The 26437-nt window shown below is 38.3% G+C and overlaps 1 protein-coding gene and 1 non-coding gene across 33 annotated transcripts in view; one reads left to right on the top strand and one right to left on the bottom strand.

Annotated features, from left to right (window-relative positions):
- The window catches only part of NRCAM (neuronal cell adhesion molecule), a 314317-nt gene that overhangs the window by 164191 nt on the left and 123689 nt on the right, over window positions 1-26437 (top strand). The window lies entirely within an intron of this gene.
- LOC129041802 (U7 small nuclear RNA) lies at window positions 22015-22076 on the bottom strand. The gene has a single exon (XR_008503947.1). It is a non-coding gene; the product is annotated as a U7 small nuclear RNA (small nuclear RNA).

The following is a 26437-nucleotide window of genomic DNA, read 5'->3' as shown; positions in this document are numbered from 1 at the left end:
AGATTTCTATGAATTGTTGCATGTTAGGTCTTCATTTACAAGTTACCAGTGGAGTAACTTGTAAATGGATTTTAGCAAACCATTGATTTGGGCCTTCATTAGATAGAGATTGGGTTTAATGTCTTTTAAATATTTTACAGTAAAATGCTAGCTCAACCAGTATAGGAGATTTGCTGGATTTAGCTATTCATTTGTGCTTTTAACACTTCAGCTGTTTTACACCAGTTAAAACAACAACAGCTAATTTTTTCCTAATGCTTTCTCTGTGTCAGCCACCATTCTAAGCACTTTCCACTGATTCACTTAAACTTCGTAATAACCCTATAAGATAGGAGCCGTGATCCCCTTTTACAGATGAGGAAATTGAGGCATACAGACCTTAAGTAACTTGCATAAGGTCAGTTAGTAAGTGAGGGGCTGGGCTTTGAATCAAGGTCAGACTGGTTCCAGTGTGTATTCTGGACCACTAGGAAGCATTGCCTCTCAAAAATTGAAACTGCTGTCTCTACTTGTTTGATGATTTTTCACTTAATTCTGTATGACATATTTAACAACACAGACTTTTGTGGATAAAACATACTCCTGAATTAGTAAGCAAGTCTCTAAAACTTCAATTGCATCCATGTTTTCAGGTTATCCATTCTGACTTTGATATTGTTTCAGTATTCTAACACTGGAAATTAAAATATCTAAACAGTTTTTTTCACAAGTAAAGAAATGTACTACATAAAAGGACCAGAATAAGCATCTAGTGCCAACAGAAACTTGGACATATTATTTTACCAATTAGGAAACAGTCCCAAAGGGACCAGAGCTACTTAGTAGCCATGCAAGGTCTAGACAGCATCTGGCCCTGCATGTATTTCTTACACCCAGAGCCCTGAAGCCACATAGCACTTTTAAATTTGTTGGTACCATTTTAAAAAACAGTTGATTTCATATGAAAATTTGAATTTCTGGCTAAAAGAAAAATGAGGTGATCTGCAAAACTGGGTGTATATTTCCCTGACCACTATCAGCTACAGCTGAGTAGCAGCACCCTGCACTGTTTAAGCAGGGCCCCAGTGCCCTTTCCTCCACTGCACAGCTGTATTCTTTAACTTTAACTGTTTGGTCCCCTTAGACATTTGAGTTTGAGACCACTAAACTAATTGGAAACAAAGACTTTCTGATTTCTGTCATGTTGTCTTTGTGTAACACCACAGTGTTCTTTCAGAAAATTATGGCCATTTAGATTTCAGATCTTTTTTTTAAATGTTTTAGCTTAATATTATAGTCAGGTTGCAACTCCTCTTATGGAGTAATAAAATTGTGTCTCTTCCTCCATACTTTCTTTTCTCTTCTCTCTCTGTCGCTCTGTCTCTCTTTCTCTCTCTCTTCCTCTCCCGTTCTCTGTAACTTAGAGAATTTGTGGTGACATGTTAGTTTCAGGCACGGTCAAAAGAAACATTGATCACTGTCTTCATTTAGATGCATTAAGTATATACATACATAAAAAATATACTTAAAAACCAGTCAGTGATAACTGTCGTTAGCCAGTCCTGACTCATGCTTACCTGTCAAGAAAGACACATTTGAGAAAGTACAAACTCTTTAAAATCAACTTGTCTTTTTCTGTGTTGTTATGCCAGTCATTACACTGTATTAATCTCTGGTTTTCTAATTATATGGCATCAGGCATATGACCTCTAAGCATTTGCTTGTTCGCTGGCTATTTTTAATTAAAAAATAAATTGCATAATGAAACTAATTCTATTTCCCATTGAGATAGTGCATTTTGAATTACTCAGAAGGGAGTCCAATTAAGTAGTATTTATCCAAAGTAAATGCAGGAGATAATAAAATATTTCCATGGCATGTTTAATTCAGAACACTCATGCTATATAAATTAATTTGGTGTTGGATTGAGGTTATATGGAGGAAGGAGTTGCCCAGAAATGCAGCCCTTTTCTTTTGATCTTGTATATTTTATCTGCCAACAACTGAGTGACTAGATTCTGGACTCGCCGGTTTTCGCATTGGAAATGTGACTAATCCCAGGTGGTTTTGTTCATTCTCTCTGAAAGATTTCTCTCTGAAAGTGCCCAGATGTGAGCACTGTAACTCCAGCTTTGTAATGCTGTTTATCTGGCAGCAGAAACCCTATTTGCAATAGTTAACTATCTTTTTTACATTTGCCATGGTCCAGCAGTGTTGCAGAGCTTTGAGCCTACAGTAGCGAGTTGATGACAATCAGCAGATTCTAAAGCCTTTTCAGAACCCTGAAAGAATAGATAATGATAGTACACAATGCTGAAATGACAAAAGACATAATGGATAGTCAAATGTTGATGCAATTTAGCTTCTAAAAAACGATTACAGTTCATTTTCTTTGATTATCTTTTTCAAGTTTTAACTTCAATTCTTTATTGTTTAAGTTCTGTAAAATGGCATTCAGAAAAACATTACCACATGAAATCTGTCAGAAATGTTTAGATAGTTGTAATCACAAAGAGTAGAAATGCTTGCTTTGTACCGTACTGTTGACCCAGCTCTGTCCTTCTCTGAGAGTTGCTGATTCAACTTTTTAAGGATCTAAATGATTCCTTTTTAAATGTTTGAGGAAAATGGTTTTTACCTTTTGTGTCAGATAAGAATGGTGTTCCCATCTGAATGAGTTAAACCAACTACAGTAGTAGTATGTTTGCTCAGGACAAGGAAGTCTGGTGGTCAGCAGTGGGAAAATACGGCACCCAACACATCATTTTAAGGGCAGATTATCCTTTTTGCTTTCTGCTTTTCCCTCCTTAGTTTGTGTTCCTAGTCCTTATTCTTTCAATTTGACTACTGGTAATGCCCACATAGTGTGCAAGAAGATTAGGAAAGGCAAAAAGGATGCACGTCTCATGACAGTATTATTTTTCTAACTGACAAATTTATTGGATTTAGCTAACATTGAATGTTGACCTTTGTTGGCTTTGAGATGGAGCCTTTGAAATTTATGAGATTAATGTATAAGCCTAGTTATTATTTAACCTGCCAAGTTTATATTTAGTAACACCATAGGCTTGCTCCAAAAGTAGGGAATCTCTTTCTCTTCATGGGCTTCTTTTTTGAAAAGAAGGAGACTCACAGTACCATTTTTTATTATATTACAGGTGTTCTCAAACCTTAGTGTGCATCAGAATCACCTGAAGGATTCACTGCAATACAGATTCTAGTCCCCAGCCCCAAAGTTTCTATTCAGTGGGCTTGGGGTAGGTCCAAAGAATTTACCTTTTTAGCAAGTTTCCAGTTGATGCTGATGCTGGGGGTCTGGAGACCTCATGTTCAGAACCCAGTGGGGTTAGAAGAATTTTCTGTTACAAGTCAAGATTCTTGCTAGTGAGGAATCTAGATAAGGCTTTAAATAAAGCCTGAATTTCTGTGACATAGGTATTGGTGGCATTTAATTCAACAACCATTTCTTGAGTGCCTACCATGTGCCCAACACTGATGACACTACTATTCTTGAAAAGAGAAAGATGAGTCAAAGATTCTGCCCTCAAAAAGCTTATAAACAGATGTTGGTCAAAATTTACAAAATTTTAGCTAGATGGGAGGAACAAGTTCAAGAGATCTGTTGTACAACATCATGACTATAATTAATAACAATATAGTTTTCTTGAAAAATACTAAAAGAATACATTTTAAGTATTTTCACCACACGATGACAGCTATGTGAGATAATACATGTTAATTTGCTTGATTTAGCCATGCCACAATGAATATATATTTCAAAACATGTTGTACATGATAAATATGTACAATTTTATGTCAGCTTTAAAAAAAAGGCTTACAAACATGCTTCAAGTACCTAAATGACTACACTTAAAAGGCAGAGAATTTATCTATATGTTTTCTATTTATACTGTTGGTAGTGTATAAAGGATTTTTAATGGAATACCAAATTTCTTTGATCATACTATTTCAACTCTTCCAATGGTTATTTTGCATTTCTATTTGAAACAGACAGTTGTATCCTGTGATCGCTCCAAGTCCTAGATAACTTTCGTTTCAGGGAAGTTTCAGCCCCGTTCAATTCATGTGCTATTCCAGTCAGGCTGATCTTCAACCCCCTACCCCATCCTCAGAAAAATAAAAATATAGAAAAGCCATTGCAAGTAATAAAAGAGACCCAAGGTCTAAATCATAACCATTAGCCGAAGAAATGAATAATATCTCCTCCAAAGAAGGAAAATTATACCTGCTTCAAAAATAAAAATCACAAGCAAATTCAGTAGTGATGGTCTATATGGTTAGTTACCTGTTTTCTTTTTGGTGGGAGAAAACACTTTCCCTACTGTTACTGGAAAGACTAATGGAGAACTCTCCTGCCTGCTAATTGTTAATGTATTCTAGGATGCATTTAAATAGAAGTGGGACAGGTTCTTATGTAATTTAAACTGTCTACCAACCTGTGAAAGGATTTGTGTCTCCAACAAAATATGCTGTTAAATAAAGATAGGGGTATGCAATAACATATGAATTGATGAGAAGTGAGCTAAACTTATAAGTTTCTTATTAAACCTAAACTAATTGGCATATAAAGATGCATGTACATTAGTTTACTTACAGTTCTCAAAATACTACACTGATGTACATTTTCCATATACCTTTGAGTAGCCATTGCTAATATATGCAGTTGTTAAAAAATTTTATTTTTATGGATTTAGGGGTACAAATGCAGTTGTGTTACACAGATATATTGCATAGTGGTAAAGTCTGGGCTTTTAATGTTACCCATCACCCCAATAGTGAACATCATACCCAATAGGTAATTTTTCATCCCTCATCCGCCTCCCACTCTCCCACCTCTTGGAGTCTTCAATGTCTGTTATTCCACTTTGTATATTCCTTTGTATCCATTGTTTAGCTCCTACTTGAAAGTAAGAACATGTGGTGTTTGACTTTCTGTTTTCAGAGTCATTTCACTAAGGATAATGGTCTCTAGTTCAATCCATTCTGCTGCAAAAGACATTATTTCGTTCTTTTTTATGGCTGAGTAGTATTCCATGGTTATGTGTATACGTATGTGTGCACGTATATATGCTACTTTTTTTAAATCCAATCCATTGATGGACACTAAGGTTGATTCCATAACTTTGCTATTGTGAATAGTGCTGTGATAAATATATGAGTACAGGTGTCTTTTTGATAAAATGATCTTTTTTCCTTTGGGTAGATATCTAGTAATAGGATCACAGGATCAAGGGGTAGTTCTATTTTTAGTTCCTTGCAAAATCTCCATACTGTTTTCCACAGAGGCTGTACTAATTTACATTCCCACCAACAGTGTATAAGCATTTCTTTTTTTTTTTTCCACATCCTCACCAACATCTGTTGTTTTTTGACTTTTTTAATAATAGCCATTCTGACTGGGTGTTAAATGGTATCTCATGTGGTGTTATTGGTGACATTGTTATTGTCATGACACAAATGGTTTCCATATTCATTTTTATGATTAGTGATGTTGAGCGTTATTTTGTAAGTTTGTTGGCCACTTGTGTGTCTTCTTTTGCAAAATGTCTATTCATGTTCTTTCCCCACTTTTTAATGGGGTTATTTGTTTTTTCTTGATGAGTTGTTTGAGTTCCTCATAGATTCTGGATCAGTTTTTCCTTTGTTGGTTGCATTGTTTACAAATATTTTGTCCCATTTTGTAGGTTGTCTGTTTACTCTGTTGATTATTTCTTTTGCTGTGCAGAAGCTTTTTGTTTAATTAAGTTCCATTTGTCTATTTTTGTTTTTGTTGTGTTTCCTTTTGAGGACTTAGTCATAAATTCTTTGACTAGACCAATGTTCGGAAGAGTTTTTCTTAGCATTTTTATGGTTGTTCTAGCATTTTTATAGTTCCAGGTCTTACATTTAACTCTTTAATCCATCTTGAGTTAATTTTTGTATATGGTAAGAAATAGGGGTCCAGTTTGATTCTTCGGCATATGGCTTTTCAATTTTCCAGCACTATTTATTGAATGAAGTGTCCTTTCCCCAGTGTATATTTTTGTTGACTGTCAAAGATCAAGAGAGTGTACTTAGAAGAGCTTGAATAAACAACCTCTTTCACGTGCCTTATAAAAATTACCCGTTTAGGATTTCTTAAGATTTAAAAACTCAATGTACTGGAACCTCACTATGTAAGATGTGCCTAAACATAATAAAAATATCATATCTGATTCTATGGACACTAAAGTGGAGTGGAAAAACTGTGGGCTATGGAGTAACACAGACCTGGCTTTGAATTATGGTTCCTCTATCTACGGCCATACCACCCTGAGCGTGCCTGATCGTGTCTGAATTATGGTTCTTCCACTTAATAGCTGTGTCTGCAAAATGAGAGGGGAAACACTTACTTCACAGGATTTTTGAGGATTAAATAAAGTAAGGTACAGAAAGTACTTAGAAGAATGGCACATGTTAGTCATTCAGTAAATACTTCCTTTGCCACATCAAATCTTTCATTTTTTTTTTCTGCTTCTATTCCTTTTCTTCCACCTCCTTCCTTTTTTTCCTCTTTCTTCTTCCCCTACTCTTCCTTGTTCTCCTTTTTATTTTTATTTGTTCATTCCAGTGAGTATTATTCTACATAAAGGAATCATTTCACTGAATCTCTATCATCATTTTCATTTATTGAGGATGCACTTAATTTCTGAAAAGGTCATTCACGACCAACACCATGCTAGTGGATAAGGCTTATAAATATTGCTCTAAACAGTGGATTGCAAGCTACTGCTGCTGGCCACACCTGTCCCTCTTCCTATTTTGAGCCATAAATTTTTTTATGTTTTTAAATGGTTGAAAAAGAAAAAAGGAATAATATTTCATGATGTGAAAATTACATGAAATTCAAATTTCTGTGACCACAAATAAAGTTTTACTGGAACACAGCCATATTCATTTGTTTAATCCTATGGCTGCCTTCATGTGGTAATGACAAATTAGTTTCAACAGAAGCTATAAGGCTTACAAAGCCTATTGTAAGCCATACATACATTTTTGACCCTTTCAAGAAACTGTTTGCTGACTACGATTCTGAAGGAATGAAACATATGTGCATTTTAATTTGGTTTTGAAGCTAGCTCTGAAAGGGGAGTTTTGTGGTAGAAGCTGTAGTAGCAGGGCTATAATCCATATTGAGCTTCCTAAGGTGACTATGTGGATGGGAGCTTTCAAAGAGATAGATGGTGGAGCTTCTGATGTAATTGTATACACACACAGACAAAAATCCATGTCTTTGCTCTTCTCATCATGCCATTAACTCCTTACAAAATATAGTGAATGATAACTTTGTCCAAAGGAGTTTTGTTTCTAGCTTCCCGATGCTTTTAGACAATTCTGTCTCTGAAGCAATCAAGACACTAGTCTGGAGAGACTGGTCTAGTAAGGTTTCACTGAAACAAGCCCCATTAACAGTTTGGACCTGAATCCTTCCCCCTACCCCAGTTAGTCCGTTATCCTTGGGAAATCCATTGTCTCCTCTGAGCAAACTGGGAATTCTATTGTTTCTCTTTAGGACTAAGACTGACCAGATCAAATATCCATTTTGAAAACTATTGTAAAGCTTTTTTTCAAAACAGATTGAAACCAATCACATATTCCCTGATAGTACCCCATGATAGAGCCACTACCTCTATTTGTGAATAAATGCATATTGTTCTTCAATTAAATACAAACAGCTATTCCTGTGAGGATTAGTGGTATAGTATTTTGCCCTAAAGGAATGGAAGTAAGTGACTGGGAAAGGGTGAAAGGTCTTTTTTTTTGTTGTTCTTGCAGGCATGTGGAAGACATGACACAATCTGTTATTCAGTGACTGAGACTGAGGGAGGAGACTAAGGAATAAAGCCACTGGGTGGACTTAGAGCTCAGATGGTTTAGCTAGACAAGCCAATGGATTTAATAAGTTAGAGAACACTGTCCATCAATTGCATTGGTGCTCCTGACTTTTCGTAATAGCATCTAATTCCTCTCCTCTCTCAAAGTCTCACCCGTCTGTTGTTCACATTGCTGCTTCAGTCATTCAAGGAGTAGGTGAATGAGCCCTTCTACCCACAACTCTGATTAGTCATTCATTTGCTAGAGTGCTAATTATGTGCCAGGAGCTGTGCTAAGTGCGTGCAGCAGAAAGCAGAACAAGAAGTGTGTCCTGCCCTCCCCAGCAAGGTGTTTACAGGCTCCAAGTGGAGACAGACTTGTAAACGAGTGTGGTGAAGTAGGGTGGGTTTCTAATGTATGTCTACGTGAGTGAAAATCACTTCCTGGGGACAGACAAGTAAACTAACAGTTGCAGTTCTGTATAAGCTATGAGTTGGGCACAGAGGAAGAACATCTGTCTCAGAGCAGGGAGTCTCAAAAAGCTTCCAGGGAGAGGATGGAGACTTAAAGAATGAGAAGGGGAGGGGTGTGAGCCACACAGAAGTGAGCAAGTGTCAAATCATAAGGGACCTTATGTGCTAAGTAGGAAGTCTGAACATTAACTTGGGAACCACAGGGCCCTGAGCAGAGGAGTCATGTGATTAAGGTTTTGTAAAGATGCTCTGGAAGCTGTGTGGAGAATGGACTGGAAGGTACTGACTCTGGAGGCAGAAAACCTTGTTAGAGCTATTTAGGGTATCCAAGTCTGGCCTGCAACACCTAAATAAAGAAAGTAAAAGTTAGAGGTTGAGAAGAGAGACTCACCTGAACTGGGTGACTTCTTAAGGTAGTGAGGGAGAAGGAGGAGACAGGAGTGTGGATGACATAGGTTTCAGCTTGGAGTCCAAGCACCTGAGAGTAGTTCAAACATCAGATGTTTATAGTAGGAACAACAAAGACAAAGGAGAATAGAATTTTCGTACAAGAGACATTTAAGAAATGTGATAGAATTTGGAAATGAGAGGCTGGGCATAATGGCTCACACCTGTAATCCCAGCACTTTGGGAGGCTGAGGCAGGTGGATCACCTGAGGTCAGGAGTTCGAGACCAGCCTGGCCAACATAGTGAAACCCCATCTCTACTAAAAAATAGAAAATATTAGCCAGGTTTGGTGGTGTGTGTCTGTGATCCAGCTACTCAGGAGGCCGAGGCGAGATAATCACTTGAACCCAGGAGGCAGAGGTTGCGGTGAGCCAAGATCGCACCACTGCACTCCAGCCTGGGCAACAGAGTGAGACTCCATCTCAAAAAACAAAGCAAAACAAGAATTTGGAAATGAGGGACACATACAGGATGAATGGAGTAAGAGAAGTGTAAGGGGGGCTAGAAAAGGGACATTCGAGAGCTAAAATGTGAAGGAAGATTGTGGAACCAAAGGGAGTGGAACACAGAAAAGAAGGTAGCAAGGGGTCAACAGTGCCACACACTGCAGAAAAGCCAAATGAGACCACGGTAGATAATGTCATTCTTTGTTCCAGGAGCCTCAGACTTAGACATTCAGGATCCTCCTGGAAGTGATCCAGCCTTTTCCAAACCTATCTCCTTTTACTCCTGGCATCTGTCGAATTGAACCATTCTGTTTCCCACATGTGTCCCTCATTCGCATCTCCTGCTCCTTTTCCTTTCCTGGAACAAGTGCTTCAAAGTCCACATCAGATGGCATCACCTTCAATTGTGACTAATCTGGCATTCATCTTTCCCTTTCCTTGACAATCATAACAATTTTTCTGTACATCTCTGTGACACAAATCACTTTCTACCAAATATTATGATCACTCATGTAATTGTACTCTTTCTGCTCAGTTGCAAAGCACACAAATCATATTTGCAGAATACTTTGAAATTCAACTGTTAGGTCATACTAAAGACAGGTATGTAATGGTCTTTCACTAACAATCTGAAGAACTCTAAAACCAACTTCCCACCACCAAAATTTAGCTCTTAGAAATTTAATGATGTGTGATATGAAATCAGTATAGCTGACTTTCTCACAACATTCTTACATTGTTTGTTCATTTTCATAGACAATTTTAACGTTGATTACAGAAAGTCAGTATACTTAGTAGGGAACAGAGAAGCATTTTTAAACACTGGTTTTTAAAGTAGGCTGCATATTAGAATCATCTAGGGAGTTTTAGAAACCCTGGTGCCCAGGTCCCACCCCCAGAACTTCTGATTTAATTGATAGGGCCTGTGGCCTGGGCACTGGGAGTCTTCAAATCTCCCCAGACGGCTCTAGTGTGCGGTAGAGTTTGAGAACTACTGTTTTTCAAGTTCACTTGCATTTGAAGGTCGTGTCTTTTACTAGTGATGACTAATTGTTTCTACATTGAAATGTGTATGTAGTTATAAATTTGTTTTTAACTGTCGTGTATTCTCTTTTTCTCTTTTTCTCCCTGTGCCCCCAATTCACGAGAGAACAATCTGCAAAGGATGACTGACAGAGCTCTTATCTCTGCCAGGAGAGGAATACCAATTTCTTTTATAAATGGGTTGCTTTGGCCAGTTGCCAGAAAACAACAAAACCTTGAATATATAAAAATGTCTAGCTTGATAGAAAATACATTTGATTTTACACTAAAATTTTGAGGTACATTAACATTGTTCCAAGTACCAAAAAGAAAAAAAAAGCATATTAACTTTATTCTTAGCAAGTTCCAAGTAAGCAAAAATTTCTTTTAAAAAAATAGGTAGATGAGTGCTACTGCACCAGTGTTATACGTTTCTAGTAATCATGTCTCCAGAAAGAAAATGTGTATAGATTTCTTTCTTTAAAGAGAAATGAAAGAGAAAGATAAGCACTGAGGTATCCATCAGCTCATCCCAGACATTAGTAAAGTGCTCCAACTTGTGTTTTACAGGAGAAATCCTAACAGTGGTTTCCTGCTTACATTCTCTGTTGGAAATCTTAATTTTAGTCCTTTCATTAGAAATGGTGTAATAATATCTTTTGTTCTTTATACTGTACTTTGTTATACTACTAAGTTTGTGTACTCTTTATAAAGAGATGGGTACATCCAGAAGTACTAAATACGTGATCATACATGGCTGCTTGTTATTTAAGCTATTTCCATATTTATGTAACTGTTATGTCAAACAGGACTCACAGGGGGCAATGACATAGCAACTTTAATCTTTCCCACAGTTGCTCCTACACTTCTGCTCTGTGGGGCAGTTCTGCTCCTGGAAGAAATGTCAGACACTTAATTCACCCAATTGTGCTTAATCAAAAATCTTCCAAACACTTGAATTCCTGAAACACTCCCAGTTTGGTTATTATTACATCCAGTTTGCCCATCAAAACTTCCAACTGTGTTCACAGCCAAGGCTTTGCCCCTACCCCAGCTCAAGCCTGTTGGCATGGTCAGAGAAGCCCCAAGTTTGGCAGCCATCTCATGCTGATAGCTCTGAGTTCCCTGGAGACCCTCCATTCCCCACACCCCACCTCCCAACTGCCACTGGGGCTTTACCCTGCCTTTCTGGTGGGTCCAAATGTATAACCAACCCCTCCCTTAGCCCCTGGGCAGCCAGCTACACCCCTCTGCCATCCTTTCAAATTTTTGCCAAGATCCAATTCACATATTTCCTATGCCATGAAACCTTTTTGATTCATAATCTCAAGATAGCTTCCTTTTCTCTGAACTCTCATAGCATGTCATGCCTTCCTGTACCATTTATCCCTTTATTCCTTGTATTTTAGTAATTTATGGCACAGTCGCCTGTTATCTCCCCTACTATACTCAGAACTTTTTGATAATGCTCATCATTCATTTTTTTATTGCCCACAGTGTTGGGATTAAAAAAGAATATATTAAAATAAAAGTAAAGGCATTTATAAAATGTGTAGTTAGGTTATTATCATATTTAAAGTTCATGTTATATATGTAAACAAGTATATAATTGAAGACAAGAAATTACCCAGGTATTGAATTTTGCTCATTTCATCAGGTTAAGAGGAAAAGGTAGATTTATAATTTTGTAGATATTTAAAAATGGAAACAAATGCAGTCATTCAAAAGCAATTTATCTAAAATAATTTAAGTTGTTATATGAAGTAATTATCATATTTATTGTGTTATACCAAAGAGCAGGCAGCAGATTATTTCCTTTACAAAAGGAACCTATATCTAAAAACTGTTGGGACTTCAGAACAGGTTTTTCATCATTTAATTTTTAAATATATTGAATACCTTCCTGACTTTTAAGAGCTTTTAGCATAATAGGCCATTGCCTCCCTGTCTACCTTCCCTGTCTTCATGCAGAAGATAATTCATTTTTTTTACTTGATATTAGTGAGCATGCAGACCCAGACTAAAACCCAGCTTATTAAATATTTAAGAAATCATATTAAGGTGGCATTTGTGTCTTATAACAGCTGCGCTGTGTTGCCAGATCCTTTATTTCATTATGTAAAATACAGTGACATTGTTATTTCCCTCAGTCCAGTTAAAAATGGACAACGGTCAAACTATTTTCAGTAGCACCAAAGAAACTAAATATGAGAGTTCTAGGTTAATCTCATCATGATTTTTGAGACAGTTCAATGAAAAACATTCACTTCAGATATATTTAGGGTTTCATCTTTCATTGTTGTCCAGTGGGAGGTCTCCGTTCCAACTCTTACCATTCTGTGAGTTCAGTCATTCTTTTTAAAGGTAGTTGGAACACAGTTGAATAGCATGGGCTGACTGCTGGATATGCTTAGGGTGGTAGTTCTTGACCATCCCAGTAATTCTTTATTTACTCATCAAAACTGCATTGGCAATCCTCCTTGGGAGAGAGGGAGTAAGAGGGGCTTTTACCTCACATATGAAGCCTCTTCCTGTTTATTGCAGATTGCAGCTTGTTCTGGTGAAAGGAGCCAGAATTGCTAGAGCTTCTAAGTTCATTCGCCCATTGGGAAGAATAATTTTATTTTGAGCTACCAAACAAAATAACTGTGAACCTACTGATGTTGAGATCAGGCTAGCTTTTAACCTACAGGATTCTGTTGGTGTCTTTTCATTCTGGGCTTTCATTGTATTCACTATTAAATGGTTTGGATACAAAAATTACCTGGAGAGACCTAAGACTTGTTTTTGATGGTGAATGTTGGACTGGGCTGCTGAAGCGGAGTGTGCAGCTGAACATGTGGGACACCAGTGTCCATTCTGCATTAATGCTCAGACTCCTCTTTAAAACACTCCGCCCACATTTATGTAGCTGTTAAATTACAAATAATACTCTCCTCCTTTAAGCAGCATAAAGATGGTGTTACAGGCTGGGCATGGTGGCTTATGCCTGTTTTCTCAGCACTTTAGGAGGCTGAGATGGGAGGATCACTTGCTCAGGAGTTTGAGACTGGCCTGGGCAACATAGTGAGACTTCTGTCAAAAATTGGAAAAAAAAAATCAGATGGCTGTGGTGGCACATGGCTGTAGTGCCAGCTACTTGGGAGGCTGAGGCAAGAGGATTATTTGAGCCTAGGGGTGGGGTGGGTGGGGAGGGCAGGGGCGATGGGGGAAGGCGGCAGGTCAAGGCTACAGTGAGCTATTATCGCACCACTGCACTCCAGCCTGGGTAACGGAGCAAGATCCTGTCTCAAAAAACAAACAAACAACAACCAGAAAAAACAGTGTTGCATAAGTCACACTGTGGGTGAGGGCATAAATCTCCCCAATTCCCAAACTTCCAGACAGAAAATATATATTTTTCTGTATTTATGCATATATTTTGTACTTTGAGAATATGAGTGTTTAAAGGCACGTGAAACAAACTACAACAATTATGAAACACAAAACTGGGTTCTGTTAGATTTGTGAGTATGTAAAAATGTCAAATATTTTCATCAACAGGAAATAAAAACAAAGGAAATAAAATTGATAAAACTATTATTAATCTCAAGGAAAAATCTGCCACTATCACATTCATGTAATCAGAGACTTTCCAGTTATTTTAGTCATGCTACATTTATGCCAGGAAACCCACTCAGATTAACACCAAATAACTCATCTCTTACCATGTAATCTTTATCTGGGTGTGTTTTCTCATTGCCTGGTATAATGGAAAGAGTGCCTTCTAAGCAGACAACCTTCTTTCAGTGGCTTGGCCTCTTACTTTCTATATGGGCCTTGGCAAGACACTGCCACTCTTCAAGCCTCAGTTTTTTCATCTGTAAAATGGGAGTCCAAGTTCATTATTCCTTTTCTGGAAGAAGAGTTTTAGAATTCAGGATTATTGGAGTCGCTTCCAAGATGGCCGAATAGGAACAGATCTGGTCTACAGCTCCCAGCAAGATCGACGCAGAAGATGGATGATTTCTGCATTCTGCATTTCCAACTGAGGTACCTGGTTCATCTCACTGGGACTGGTTGGACAGTGGGTGCAGCCCATGGAGGGCGAGCCAAAGCAGGGTGGGGCGTTGCCTCACTCGGGAAGCGCAAGGGGTCAGGGGGATTTCCCTTTCCTAGCCAAGGGAAGCCGTGAGTGACTGTATCTGGAGGAACGGTACACTCCTGCCCAAATACTGTGCTTTTCCCATGGTCTTCACAACCAGCAGACCAGGAGATTACCTCCTGTGCCTGGCGTGGCAGGTCCCACGCCCACGGAGTATTGCTCATTGCTAGTGCAGCAGGCTGAGATTGACCTGGGATGCTGGAGCTTGGTCAGGGGAGGGGCGTCCGCCATTGCTGAGGCTTGAGTAAGTGGTTCTATGCTCACCGTGTAAACAAGTGGCAGAGAAGCTCAAACTGGGCGGAGCCCACTTCAGCTCAGCAAGGCTTACTGCCTCTCTAGATACCACCTCTGGGGCAGGGCATATCTGAACAAACGGCAGCAGACGGCTCCTGCAGACTTAAACGTCCCTGCCTGACAGCTCTGAAGAGAGCAGTGGTTCTCCCAGCACGGCATCTGAGATCCAATAATGGACAGACTGCCTTCTTAAGTGGGTTCCTGACCCCTGTGTAGCCTGTCTGGGAGACACCTCCCAGTAGGGGCTGACAAACACCTCATACAGGTGGGTGCCCCTCTGAGATGAAGCTTCCAGAGGAAGGATCAGGCAGCAATACTTGCTGTTCAGCAGCGTTCGCTGGTGATACTCAGGAAAACAGGGTCTGGAGTGGACCTCCAGCAAACTCCAACAGAACTGCAGCTGAGGGGCCTGTTAGAGGGAAAACTAACAAACAGGAAGGAATAGCATCAACATCAATGAAAAGGACATCTACACCAAAACCCCATCTCTAGGTCACCAACATCAAAGACCAAAGGTAGATAAAACCACAAAGATGAGGAGAAACCAGAGCAGAAAGGCTGAAGATTCCAAAACCCAGAATGCCTCTTCTCCTCCAGAGGAACATAACTCCTCACCAGCAAGGGAGCAAAACTGGATAGAGAATGAGTTTGACGAGTTGACAGAAATAGGCTTCAGAAGGTTGGTAATAACACACTTCTCCGAGCTAAAGAAACATGTTCTAACCCATCACAAAGAAGGTAAAAACCTTGAAAAAAGCTTAGATGAATGGCTAACTAGAATAACCAGTGTAGAGAAGACCTTAAATGACCTGATGGAGCTGAAAACCACAGTACAAGAACTTTGAGAAGCATACACAAGCTTCAATAGCCGATTCGATCAAGCGGAAGAAAGGATATCAGTGATTGAAGATCAAATTAATGAAATAAAGTGAGAAGACAAGATTAGAGAAAAAAGAGTGAAAAGAAATGAACAAAGCCTCCAAGAAATATGGGACTATGTGAAAATACCAAATCTACATTTGATTGGTGTACCTGAAAGGGACAGGGAGAATGGAACCAAGTTAGAAAACACTTTTCAGGGTATTATCCAGGAGAACTTCCCCAACCTAGCAAGGTAGGCCAACATTCAAATTCAGGAAATACAGAGAACACCACAAAGATAGACCTCGAGAAGAGCAACCCCAAGACACATAGTTGTCAGATTCACCAAGGTTGAACTGAAGGAAAAAATGTTAAGGGCAGCCAGAGAGAAAGGTCGGGTTACCCACGAGGGGAAGTCCATCAGACTAACAGCGGATCTCTCTGCAGAAACCCTACAAGCCAGAAGAGAGTGGGGCCAATATTCAGCATTCTTAAAGAAAAGAATTTTCAACCCAGAATTTCATATCCAGCCAAACTAAGCTTCATAAGTGAAGGAGAAATAAAATCCTTTACAGACAAGCAAGTGCTGAGAGATTTTGTCACCACCAGGCCTGCCTTACAAGAGCTCCTGAAGGTAGCACTAAACATGAAAATGAACAACCGGTACCAGCCACTGCAAAAACATGACAAATTGTAAAGACCATCAACGCTATGAAGAAACTGCATCAATTAATGGGCAAAATAATCAGCTAGCACCATAATGACACGATCAAATTCACACCTAACAATATTAACCTTAAATGTAAATGGACTAAATGCCCAAATTAAAAGACACAGACTAGCAAATTAGATAAAGAGTCAAGACCCATCATTGTGTTGTATTCAGGAGACCCATCTCATGTGCAAAGACACACATAGGCTCAAAATAAAAGGATGGAGGAAGATCTACCAAGCAAATGGAAAGCAAAAAAAAGCAGGGGTTGCAATCTTAGTCTCTGATAAAACAGACTTTAAACCAACAAAGATCAAAAGAGACAAAGAAGGCCATTGCATAATGGTAAAGGGATCAATGCAACGAGAAGAGCTAACTATCCTAAATATATATGCACCCAATACAGGAGCACCCAGATTCATAAAGCAAGTTCTTAAAGACCTACAAAGAGACTTAGACTCCCACACAATAATAATGGGAGACTTTAACACCCCACTGTCAGCCTTAGACAGATCAACAAGACAAAAAGTTAACAAGGATATCCAGGAATTGAACTCAGCTCTGCACCAAGCAGACCTAATAGACATCTACAGAACTCTTCACCCCAAATCAACAGAATACACATTCTTCTCAGCACCACATCGCACTTATTCTAAAATTGACCACATAATTGGGAGTAAAACACTCCTCAGCAAATGTAAAAGACAAGAAATCACACAAACTGCCTCTCAGACCACAGTGCAATCAAATTAGAACTCAGGATTAAGAAACACACTCAAAACTGCACAACTACATGGAAACTAAACAACCTGCTCCTGACTGACTACTGGGTAAATGACGAAATTAAGGCAGAAATAAAGATGTTCTTTGAAACCAATGAGAACAAAGACACAACAAACCAGAATCTCTGGGACACATTTAAAGCAGTGTGCAGAGGGAAATTTATAGCACTAAATGCCCACAAGAGAAAGCAGGAAAGATCTAAAATCGACACCCTAACATCACAATTAAAAGAGAAGCAAGAGCAAACAAATTCAAAAGCTAGCAGAAGACAATAAATAACTAAGATCAGAGCAGAACTGAAGGAGATAGAGACACGAAAAACCCTTCAAAAAATCAATGAATCCAGGAGCTGGCTTTTTGAAGAGATCAACAAAATTGAGAGACCGCCTGCAAGACTAATAAAGAAGAAAAGAGAGAAGAATCAAATAGATTCAATATAAAATGATAAAGGGGATATCACCATCAATCCCACAGAAATACAAACTACCATCAGAGAATACTATAAACACCTCTACACAAATAAACTACAAAATCTAGAAGAAATGGATAAATTCCTGGACAAATACGCTCTTTGAAGACTAAACCAGGAAGAAGTTGAATCTCTGAACAGACCAATAACAGGTTCTGAAATTGAGGCAATCATTAATAGCCTACCAATCAAAAAAGTCCAGGACAAGATGGATTCCCAGCTGAGTTCTACCAGAAGTACAAAGAGGAGCTGGTACCATTCCTTCTGAAGCAATTCCAATCAGTAGAAAAAGAGGGAATCCTCCCTAACTCATTTTATGAGGTCAGCATCATCCTGATACCAAAGCCTGGCAGAGACACAACAAAAAAGAATTTTAGGCCAATATCCCTGATGAATATCGATGCAAAAATCCTCAATAAAATACTGGCAAACCAAATGCCGCAGCACATCAAAAAGCTTATCCACCACGAGCAAGTTGGCTTCATCCCTGGAATGCAAGGCTGGTTCAACATATGCAAATCAATAAACATAATCCATCACATAAACAGAACCAGTGACCAAAACCACATGATTATCTCAATAGATACAGAAAAGGCCTTCAACAATATCCAACAGCCTTTCATGCTAAAAAACTTTCAATAAACGAGGTATTAACGGAGTGTATCTCAAAATAATAAGAGCTATTTATGACAAACCCACAGCTAATATCATACTGAATGGGCAAAAACTGGAAGCATTCCCATTGAAAACCAGCACAAAATAAGGATGCCCTCTCTCACCACTCCTATTCAAAATAGCATTGGAAGTTCTGGCCAGGACAGTCAAGCAAGAGAAAGAAATAAAGCGTATTCAATTAGGAAAAGAGGAAGTCAAATTGTCTTTGTTTGCAGATGACATGATTGTATATTTAGAAAACCCCATCATCTGAGCCCAAAATCTCCTTAAGCTGATAAGCAACTTCAGCAAAGTCTCAGGATACAAAATCAATGTGCAAAAACCACAAGCATTCCTATACGCCAATAACAGACAAACAGAGAGCCATATCATGAGTGAACTCCCATTCACAATTACTACAAAGAGAATAAAATACCTAGGAATCCAACTTACAAGGGATGTGAAGGACCTCTTCAAGGAGAACTACAAACCACTCCTCAATGAAATAAAAAGAGGACACAAACAAATGGAAGAACATTCTGTGCTCATGGATAGAAGGAATCAATATCCTGAAAATGGCCATACTGCCCAAGGTAATTTGTAGATTGAATGCTATCCCTATCAAACTAACACTGACTTTCTTCACAGAATTGGAAAAAACTACTTTAAATTTCATATGGAACGAAAAAGAGCCCACATAGCCAAGACAATCCTAAGCCAAAAGAACAAAGCTGGAGGCATCACGCTACCTGACTTCAAACTATACTACAAGGCTACAGTAACCAAAACAGCATGGTACTGGTATCAAAATAGAGATATAGACCAATGGAACAGAACAGAGGCCTCAGAAATAACACCACACATCTACTACCATCTAATCTTTGACAAACCTGACAAAAGCAATGGGGAAAGGATTCCCTATTTAATAAATGGTGCTTGGAAAACTGGCTAGCCATGTGTAGAAGTTTAAACTAGATCCCTTTCTTACATCTTAGACAAAAATTAACTGAAGATGGATTAAAGACTTAAATGTTAGGCCCAAAACCATAAAAACCCTAGAAGAAAACCTAGGCAATACCATTTAGGACATAGGCATGGGCAAAGACTTCATAACTAGAACACCAAAAGCAATGGCAACAAAAGCCAAAATAGACAAATGGGATCTAATTAAACTAAAGAGCTTCTGCACAGCAAAAGAAACTATCATCAGAGTGAACAGGCAACCTACAGAACGGGAGAAAACTTTTGCAATCTACTCATCTGACAAAGGGCTAATATCCAGAATCTACAAAGATCTTAAACAAATTTACAAGAAGTAAACAACCACATAAAAAGTGGGCAAAGGTATGAATGGACACTTTTCAAAAGAAGACATTTATGCAACCAACAGACATGAAAAAAAGCTCATCATCACTGGTCATCAGAGAAATGCAAAGCAAAACCACAGTGAGATACCATCTCACACCAGTTAGAAGGGCGATCATTAAAAAGTCAGAAAACAGCAGATTCTGGAGAAGATGTAGAGAAATAGGAACGCTTTTACTGTTGGTGGGAGTGTAAATTAGTTCAACCATTGTGGAAGACAGTGTGGCCATTCCTCAAGGATCTAGAACTAGAAATACCATTTGACCCAGCTATCCCATTACTGGGTATATACCCAAAGGATTATAAATCATGCTACTATAAAGACACATGCACACGTTTGTTTGTGGCGGCACTATTCACAATAGCAAAGACTTGAAACCAACCCAAATGCCCATCAATAGTAGACTGGATAAAGAAAATGTGGCACATGTATACCATGGAATGCTATGCAGCCATAAAAAAGGATGAGTTCATGTCCTTTGTAGGGACATGGATGAAGCTGGAAACCATCATTCTCAGAAAAATATCACAAAGACAGAAAACCAAACATGACATGTTCTCACTCATAAGTGGGAGTTGAACAATGAGAACACATGGACACAGGGAGGGGAATATCACACACCAGGGCCTGTTGGCAGGTGGGGGGCTGGGGGAGGGATCGCATTAGGAGAACTACTTAAATAACGAGTTGATAGGTGCAGCAAACCAACATGGCACATGTATACCTATGTAACAAACCTGCACATTGTGCACATGTACCCTAGAACTTAAAGTATAATAATAATAAAAAAAGAAAAAAATAGAATTCTGGATTATTTTAGTATTTTTATTTTTGAAAGATAACATGATATATAAATATATATAATCAAAATGATATATATATATGTTACCTTTCTAAAATCAAAATTCTAAAAATAGGGTGCTATGTATATAAATATATAAAAATATGTATAAATATATATAAATGTTTTATAACACTCCCAGTGGGGTCTAGAACAGTACCCTATGATCAAACATATTAGTAACTCTTCAGTAAAACGTACAAACATTTACACTTAGTGGGATAAATAAAGAACATCAACTGGTCAGGTTTGTCACCAAAACTTGCATTTTTCAGAGCTTTTGGATAAATGATGGTGAGCCGGCACTAACCCCTACTTTAGGAGTGTGTGTGTTCAGCAAAGAGCAGTTACTTCCCCAATAGTTGCTGTCGTTTTTACTTAAATTAATGGCAGATAATGTGGATCTCATCTTTTACAAAAATTGGAATATGAATAAAGAAATTCTACTCAATATACAACTTTGATTCCTACTAGACTTTATAAAAGACCGTGTGATACTTTAAAAACAGTGGTGAAATTCACTCTTCAAGAAAATAATACTCACAGGAGGGCATAAATGCGTTCTTGAGTAATTTTAGATCCAGATATGTTACTCTGTTCTGAGATGATTGATAAGATCAAAATTATAGATTTAGAATAGGAAATGAGATTTCCATTACATACCGTTAAAATTAGTACCAAGACATTTTTAGCTTTTTCCCTTTTTGCTCATAAGTCTTACTTGAGGGGATAAATCAATCACTTCATTTGTTCAGCTAGTGTGGCTGAACTCTCTGAAGTGATTTATGTTTATGCTAAATTTTCCTTGCTGGTTTGTGCTCTGTGTGACCTCAGCCCAACAGTTTTCAGCATGTGTTATGCCAGGATCAGTGTGAGTTGTCTCCCAAGAAGTTTTAACAGTAATAAAATACCAGAATTTGTAAATTACTTAATCAAAAAGTAAATGGGGTAAGAACTTCAGGTTACCATATGGTAATCTCACTGTCACTTTGTTATGTTCTTTTTGTGTGTATGTGTGTGTGTGTGTGTGTGTGACATGGAGTCTCACTGTTGTCGCCCAGGCTGGAGTACAATGGCACAATCTTGGCTTACTGCAACCTCTGCCTCCCAGGTTCAAGCAATTCTCCTGCCTCAGCCTCCCAAGTAGTAGGGATTACAGGTATGTGCCACCATGCCTGGCTAATTTTGTATTTTTAGTAGAGATGGGGTTTTACCATGTTGGCTAGGCTGGTCTCAAACTCCTGATCTCGAGTGATCTGCCCACGTCAGCCTCCCAAAGTGCTGGGATTACAGGCGTGAGCCACCGTGCCTGGCCACTTTGTTAGGTTTTAATATACCTTCCTAAATGGAAGAGAAAGTGTGGGCACAGTGTAGGAGTGTGTTTTGAACGAATATCATCCATCGTGTCCTAGCAGAAGACTATTTTTTCCTTTTAAGAGCCTCTTTTCTAGCATATTGGCCTGTTACTGAAAGTATGGAGATGTAAATCTTTAAGTATATATTTTATGTTACATTTGGAACCAGTAATTTTTAAAAGTCCACTTCTTGCTGGTAGCTGTTTGATCTTTATTGTGATAAAATATACATAACAATATACATAATTTATCGTTTTAACCATTTTTAAGTATAGCTGTCATTTTTATTTATTTTTAATTTTTCTTTGTGTGGGGGGTTTTCTAATGAAAACCCGAAAACTTGCTAGACAAATTCTGAAAGAGCTGGAACACTTAAGTGTATAGTTCTGTAGCATTAAGTATATTCACCTTGTGCCAGCATCACCACCATCTATCTACAGAACTTTTCCGCTTCCCCAGCTGAAACTCTAGACCCATTTATAGTAACTCTGAACTCTCCATTCTTTCTTCCAGCCCCTGGCAAGCACGATTCTTTCTGTCTCTCGCATTTGACTATTCTAGGTAACTTATATAAATGGAATCATACAATACTTGTCCCTCTCTGACTGGCTTATTTCACTTGGCATAATGTCCTCAATATCAGAATTTTCTTCCTTTTTAAGGCTGAATAATTTTCCACTGTATGTGGAAACCATATACCACAGTTTGCTTATCCATTCATTCTTTGATGGACACTTGGATTGTTTCTACCTTGTGGTTCTTGTGAATAATGTTGTTGCCATGGACGTAAGTGTAGACCACTTCCTGATCTTGAATTAGTATAGTTATTTGTGTGCTCAGAGGTGCTCGTCTTAAAAAAAAAAAAAAAAAAGTCTGTTACTATGTTAACCTGGCTATTTAAAGTCTCAATAGCAGAAATTCAGCATAAATAGCCCTTTTAAATTTCAGATTTAACTGTGAAACCCTCTCCCTATCTGTGAATTATTAAGTGAATTAATTATTATTAAGCCTCCACATGAAGGGAACCTGGAAGGGGGGTGCTTGGTCTTTTCTCTCGCTGAGGGACCAGGCAAAGGCATCACTAGGTAGTTTTCTTGTGGCAAACCCTAAAGCCCAGTTCCAACTCAGAATCAAGGATGTACCAGAAACAATGATTGGCTTTCCTATCGAATTATTTTTGAGTCTCAAACTATTGCTTTTATCATGTTGCCTTTTCCAGTTTGATAGTCCTTCAAGTAACCAAACAAACAACTCCTTACAAAATAGGAATAAGAGTGATTTATGAAATAGGGAAAGCTGTTATTTTCCAAGCTCATGATAGGTTGTGAAGATAATGGAAGCTATATCTGCTGAAACATTTTGAACTCTAATGAACACAAAGGAAAGAACCAATGTTTCTTTGCACTGTAAAATTACATAAGCCTGTAGGCACAGTATGGTTACTGTCTAAGGAAGCTTTGCTAAGATTTCTAGCCTTCCAAAACCTTTTACGTGGCTAGAAAATTTCATTTACTCATTGCTACTCCTAAAAGTGTTAAAAGCTAGGTCCCACAGCTACAGGATGAAATATTATCTGTATCCCATTGTCAGTTTTGAAAGAAATTCTAACTTGCTTTGAACCCAATTTATTTTATGATTTGGGCATATAGGCATTTGATTATTTACCTGACTGATTAATGGAGTTTATTATTCAAGCATATAACTCATTACAGTTTTATCTAGCTTTGTATTCATTACCTTTTCAGTGTGTTCCTCCAGTTGGATAGAATTGTATCATATGCGAGTGTGTGTAACCTGTAGGAGGCATGTCCCTACCTTCTTATGACACCTGGACCCCTTCTCCATCACCCGTCCTTTCCTTCGCAGTGAGACCCTTCCTTCTGCATGACTTGGATGAAAGGTGACCCAAGACAGACCCCTGGTCTCATAAAGTTCACATCTAGAGGGAAAAGAGACAGTCACCAAACAAACTCACTATATTTGTACAATTACAAAGTGAAATCAGAGCTATGAAGAAAAGAGAGATGTTTAAAAAGGAGGTTTTATGCCCTAGAAGATAAGACATACTCTAAAGTAACATCTTGCCAAGTCATATTGAAACCTGAGACAAAAGGGAAAAATCAGCATTGCTGATCCTGTCTTTATTTAAACTTTGGTTATTTTGTTCAAATGGCTATTTTGCATTACTGTTGGGTTTCTTTTTTCTTTTTTTTTTTTTTCAAATACAGCACTAAGACATGATTCGAGTTTTTGGTGCCTCCCTGGCCTTTGCATCTGAGGTAAATGCCTCACTTGCTCCCTGTAGTCCCAGCCCAAAGCCATACTTCCCATGCTCAAGTCCTGGTTCTGCCACTTATCAATTGTATGACTGTGAACAACCTGCATATACTGTGCCTCAGTTTCCTCTTCGGTAAAGTGAGGATAATAATAGTACTTGATAAGGTTGTTATTCGGATTAAAAGAAGTTCATGTTTGTAAAGCAGGAGAGCAGCGCCCGGCACAAAGTGCTGTGCATGTAAGAAGAGTAATGAAGATGCCTCTATACTGTTTCAGGTATTGAACCATTCATAGGAGCTGGATTTCACATGACTGAATTCACCAGGCTGCCATCAGCATTTCTTCCCTCAACATTTTTACTAAATTTACACTAACACTTTAGAACAGTCCTCTAGAGAATGTGGTGATATATTTTAAAAGCAAAAGACTTGCTCATTGCATGTCCTCTTCCCGCCACCGCCCCCCTCCCCCACCGACCCCACTCATTTCTTCACTCTGAAATAGCCAGGAGATGATGGGGGAATTGTGGACACCATCACCCACATCTTTTAGGCACTTTCAAAAGCATGGAATACTTTGTGGGCATGTGTTTCTCTTGCACAGAGATTATGCCAGCTATCTTTGCACAGTTGAGGTGTCTGTTTTGTGCTGCCGAGGCAGGCATAGCCTTTAGATTCTGACTCTCACTTACTCATTTACTAAGGAATTTCTGATGTGGTCCTTTCAGAGCACTGCACACAACTAAGCAGACCCAGCCATTGACAGGATCCCCAGTCTTGGAACATCCACTGCTTCTTTTCCTGTCTGCAGGGAAACTCAACAGCTTTCTGTTAGCATTTATTTCTAGTGTGATTTTAAGTTCTGTTTGTGGTAATGCTACAAAATCGAATACACTTCCTTTTTATTCACATAAAAGCACTTTTTTGAAGAGAATATAATCTTTTTATCTCTTATGGCAAGAATGTTGTGTTTACACTTTAAAAGTGCAGAGTAAACAGGAAACATTGCTCTTTAAAAGTGGAGAAATGCCATGTAAATGAATTTTACTTATTCGCGATATTAATAAGAAAATGGCTAAATATAAGCTTCAGTGTTTAAAAATCCTGATGTGCACTGACTGGAGGCAGCTGTGTGAGATAGCAGGAATTTAATTATCTGTATAGATTTCTAGTTAAACAGGTAATATTTTTGCTAAAGTAGATTCTTTGTATAAATATAATAACTGCCCTAGGGAAAATAATGTTATACCATGGAAGAACTGAGCTTTATCTGAAAATGAATAAATGGGTTTTTTGTCCTATTTTACCCTTGAGCTTTTAATTAACAATTTGTAGAAACAGGGTCACTTGACTGGAATTAGAATTCTCTTTTGATGAGTCTTTTTTATATTCTGTCTGGGATTGTATGTAAACTTACCTTTCCTTTCTAAAGAACCTGAACATGCTAAAATGAACATGCTAAAATTTAAATGCAGTGTTCCAATTCAAATAAAGCGTAAGGAATAAAACCATTTCCCTTTAAAAAAAATGTGTGAAATTTTAAGTGGGCTTTTTTGGGGTTTTTGTTTTTTCCTAAGTTACTTTTCAAAGTGGAATACCTTTATACGGACACGTGTAATCAAACATCATTATTTATATTTACATTCTCTTTGGAAACCATGGGATTCTCAAGGCCCAAAGCCAGGTGCCCAAGAATCCTGACCGAAAGTGTGTGGTTGCCTATTGAGGGAGCAATTGCTATATTATAAAGCCACAGTATGCCTTTTTGCCACAGCTGGCAACAGCAAAATCAAAAGATTCTTGGGAGAAAATTCTCTATAGTCCTAATCACACATCTTGCAAGCAGAGGCACTGGTTGCCCTTTGTTCCAGAGCTGTTTTTTAAAATAACATTTGTATGATAAGTAGCCTTAAGTGGCAGAGAAAGTGTTTCCTTCTAGAGCGTGGAGGGATGCTTACTGCTTATTATAAAAGATTCTGGTTCCCTAAGCTGAGAGTTTTCTCTCATGTAATGCAATCTGCTGTGTGTGTGGGTGTCATGTGGCCCTCTTTATAACACCCTATTGGAATAATTGGAGTTTTAGGAACCAGTTCAAGAAATTACTGATACTCTGGCTACTGCTATTGCTATATGGAATAAAGTCTTTGTCTTTGACCCAGTAGTTTTCTGTCCTCTGCTCTATAAAGCTATAATAGGCTAACTTGTTAGCTTGTAAGCAGGGTAAAATCTTAGACTCTTTTTACTTACTGACAGGAATGTCCTTTAAAAGACACATAAAGATAATGGCCCTTTCTTTTTCCTTTGTCCTCAATCGTAAGTGGCTGTGGTGGGCTTAGGGATAACATAGCCTGAAGTGTGGCACATGGATCAGATGGCAGGAGACCCGTTCATCTGTGGCCTGCATCAGATGACAGGAGACCCAGTTCTAAATATAGAAGCTGGTGTGAGTCACAGGGAAT

Source organism: Pongo pygmaeus, chromosome 6 (assembly GCF_028885625.2).
Source record: "Pongo pygmaeus isolate AG05252 chromosome 6, NHGRI_mPonPyg2-v2.0_pri, whole genome shotgun sequence".
Classification (NCBI taxonomy): domain Eukaryota; kingdom Metazoa; phylum Chordata; class Mammalia; order Primates; family Hominidae; genus Pongo; species Pongo pygmaeus.
The sequence above is the reverse complement of the archived record's forward strand: the minus strand, read 5'-3'. Positions and strand labels throughout refer to the sequence as shown.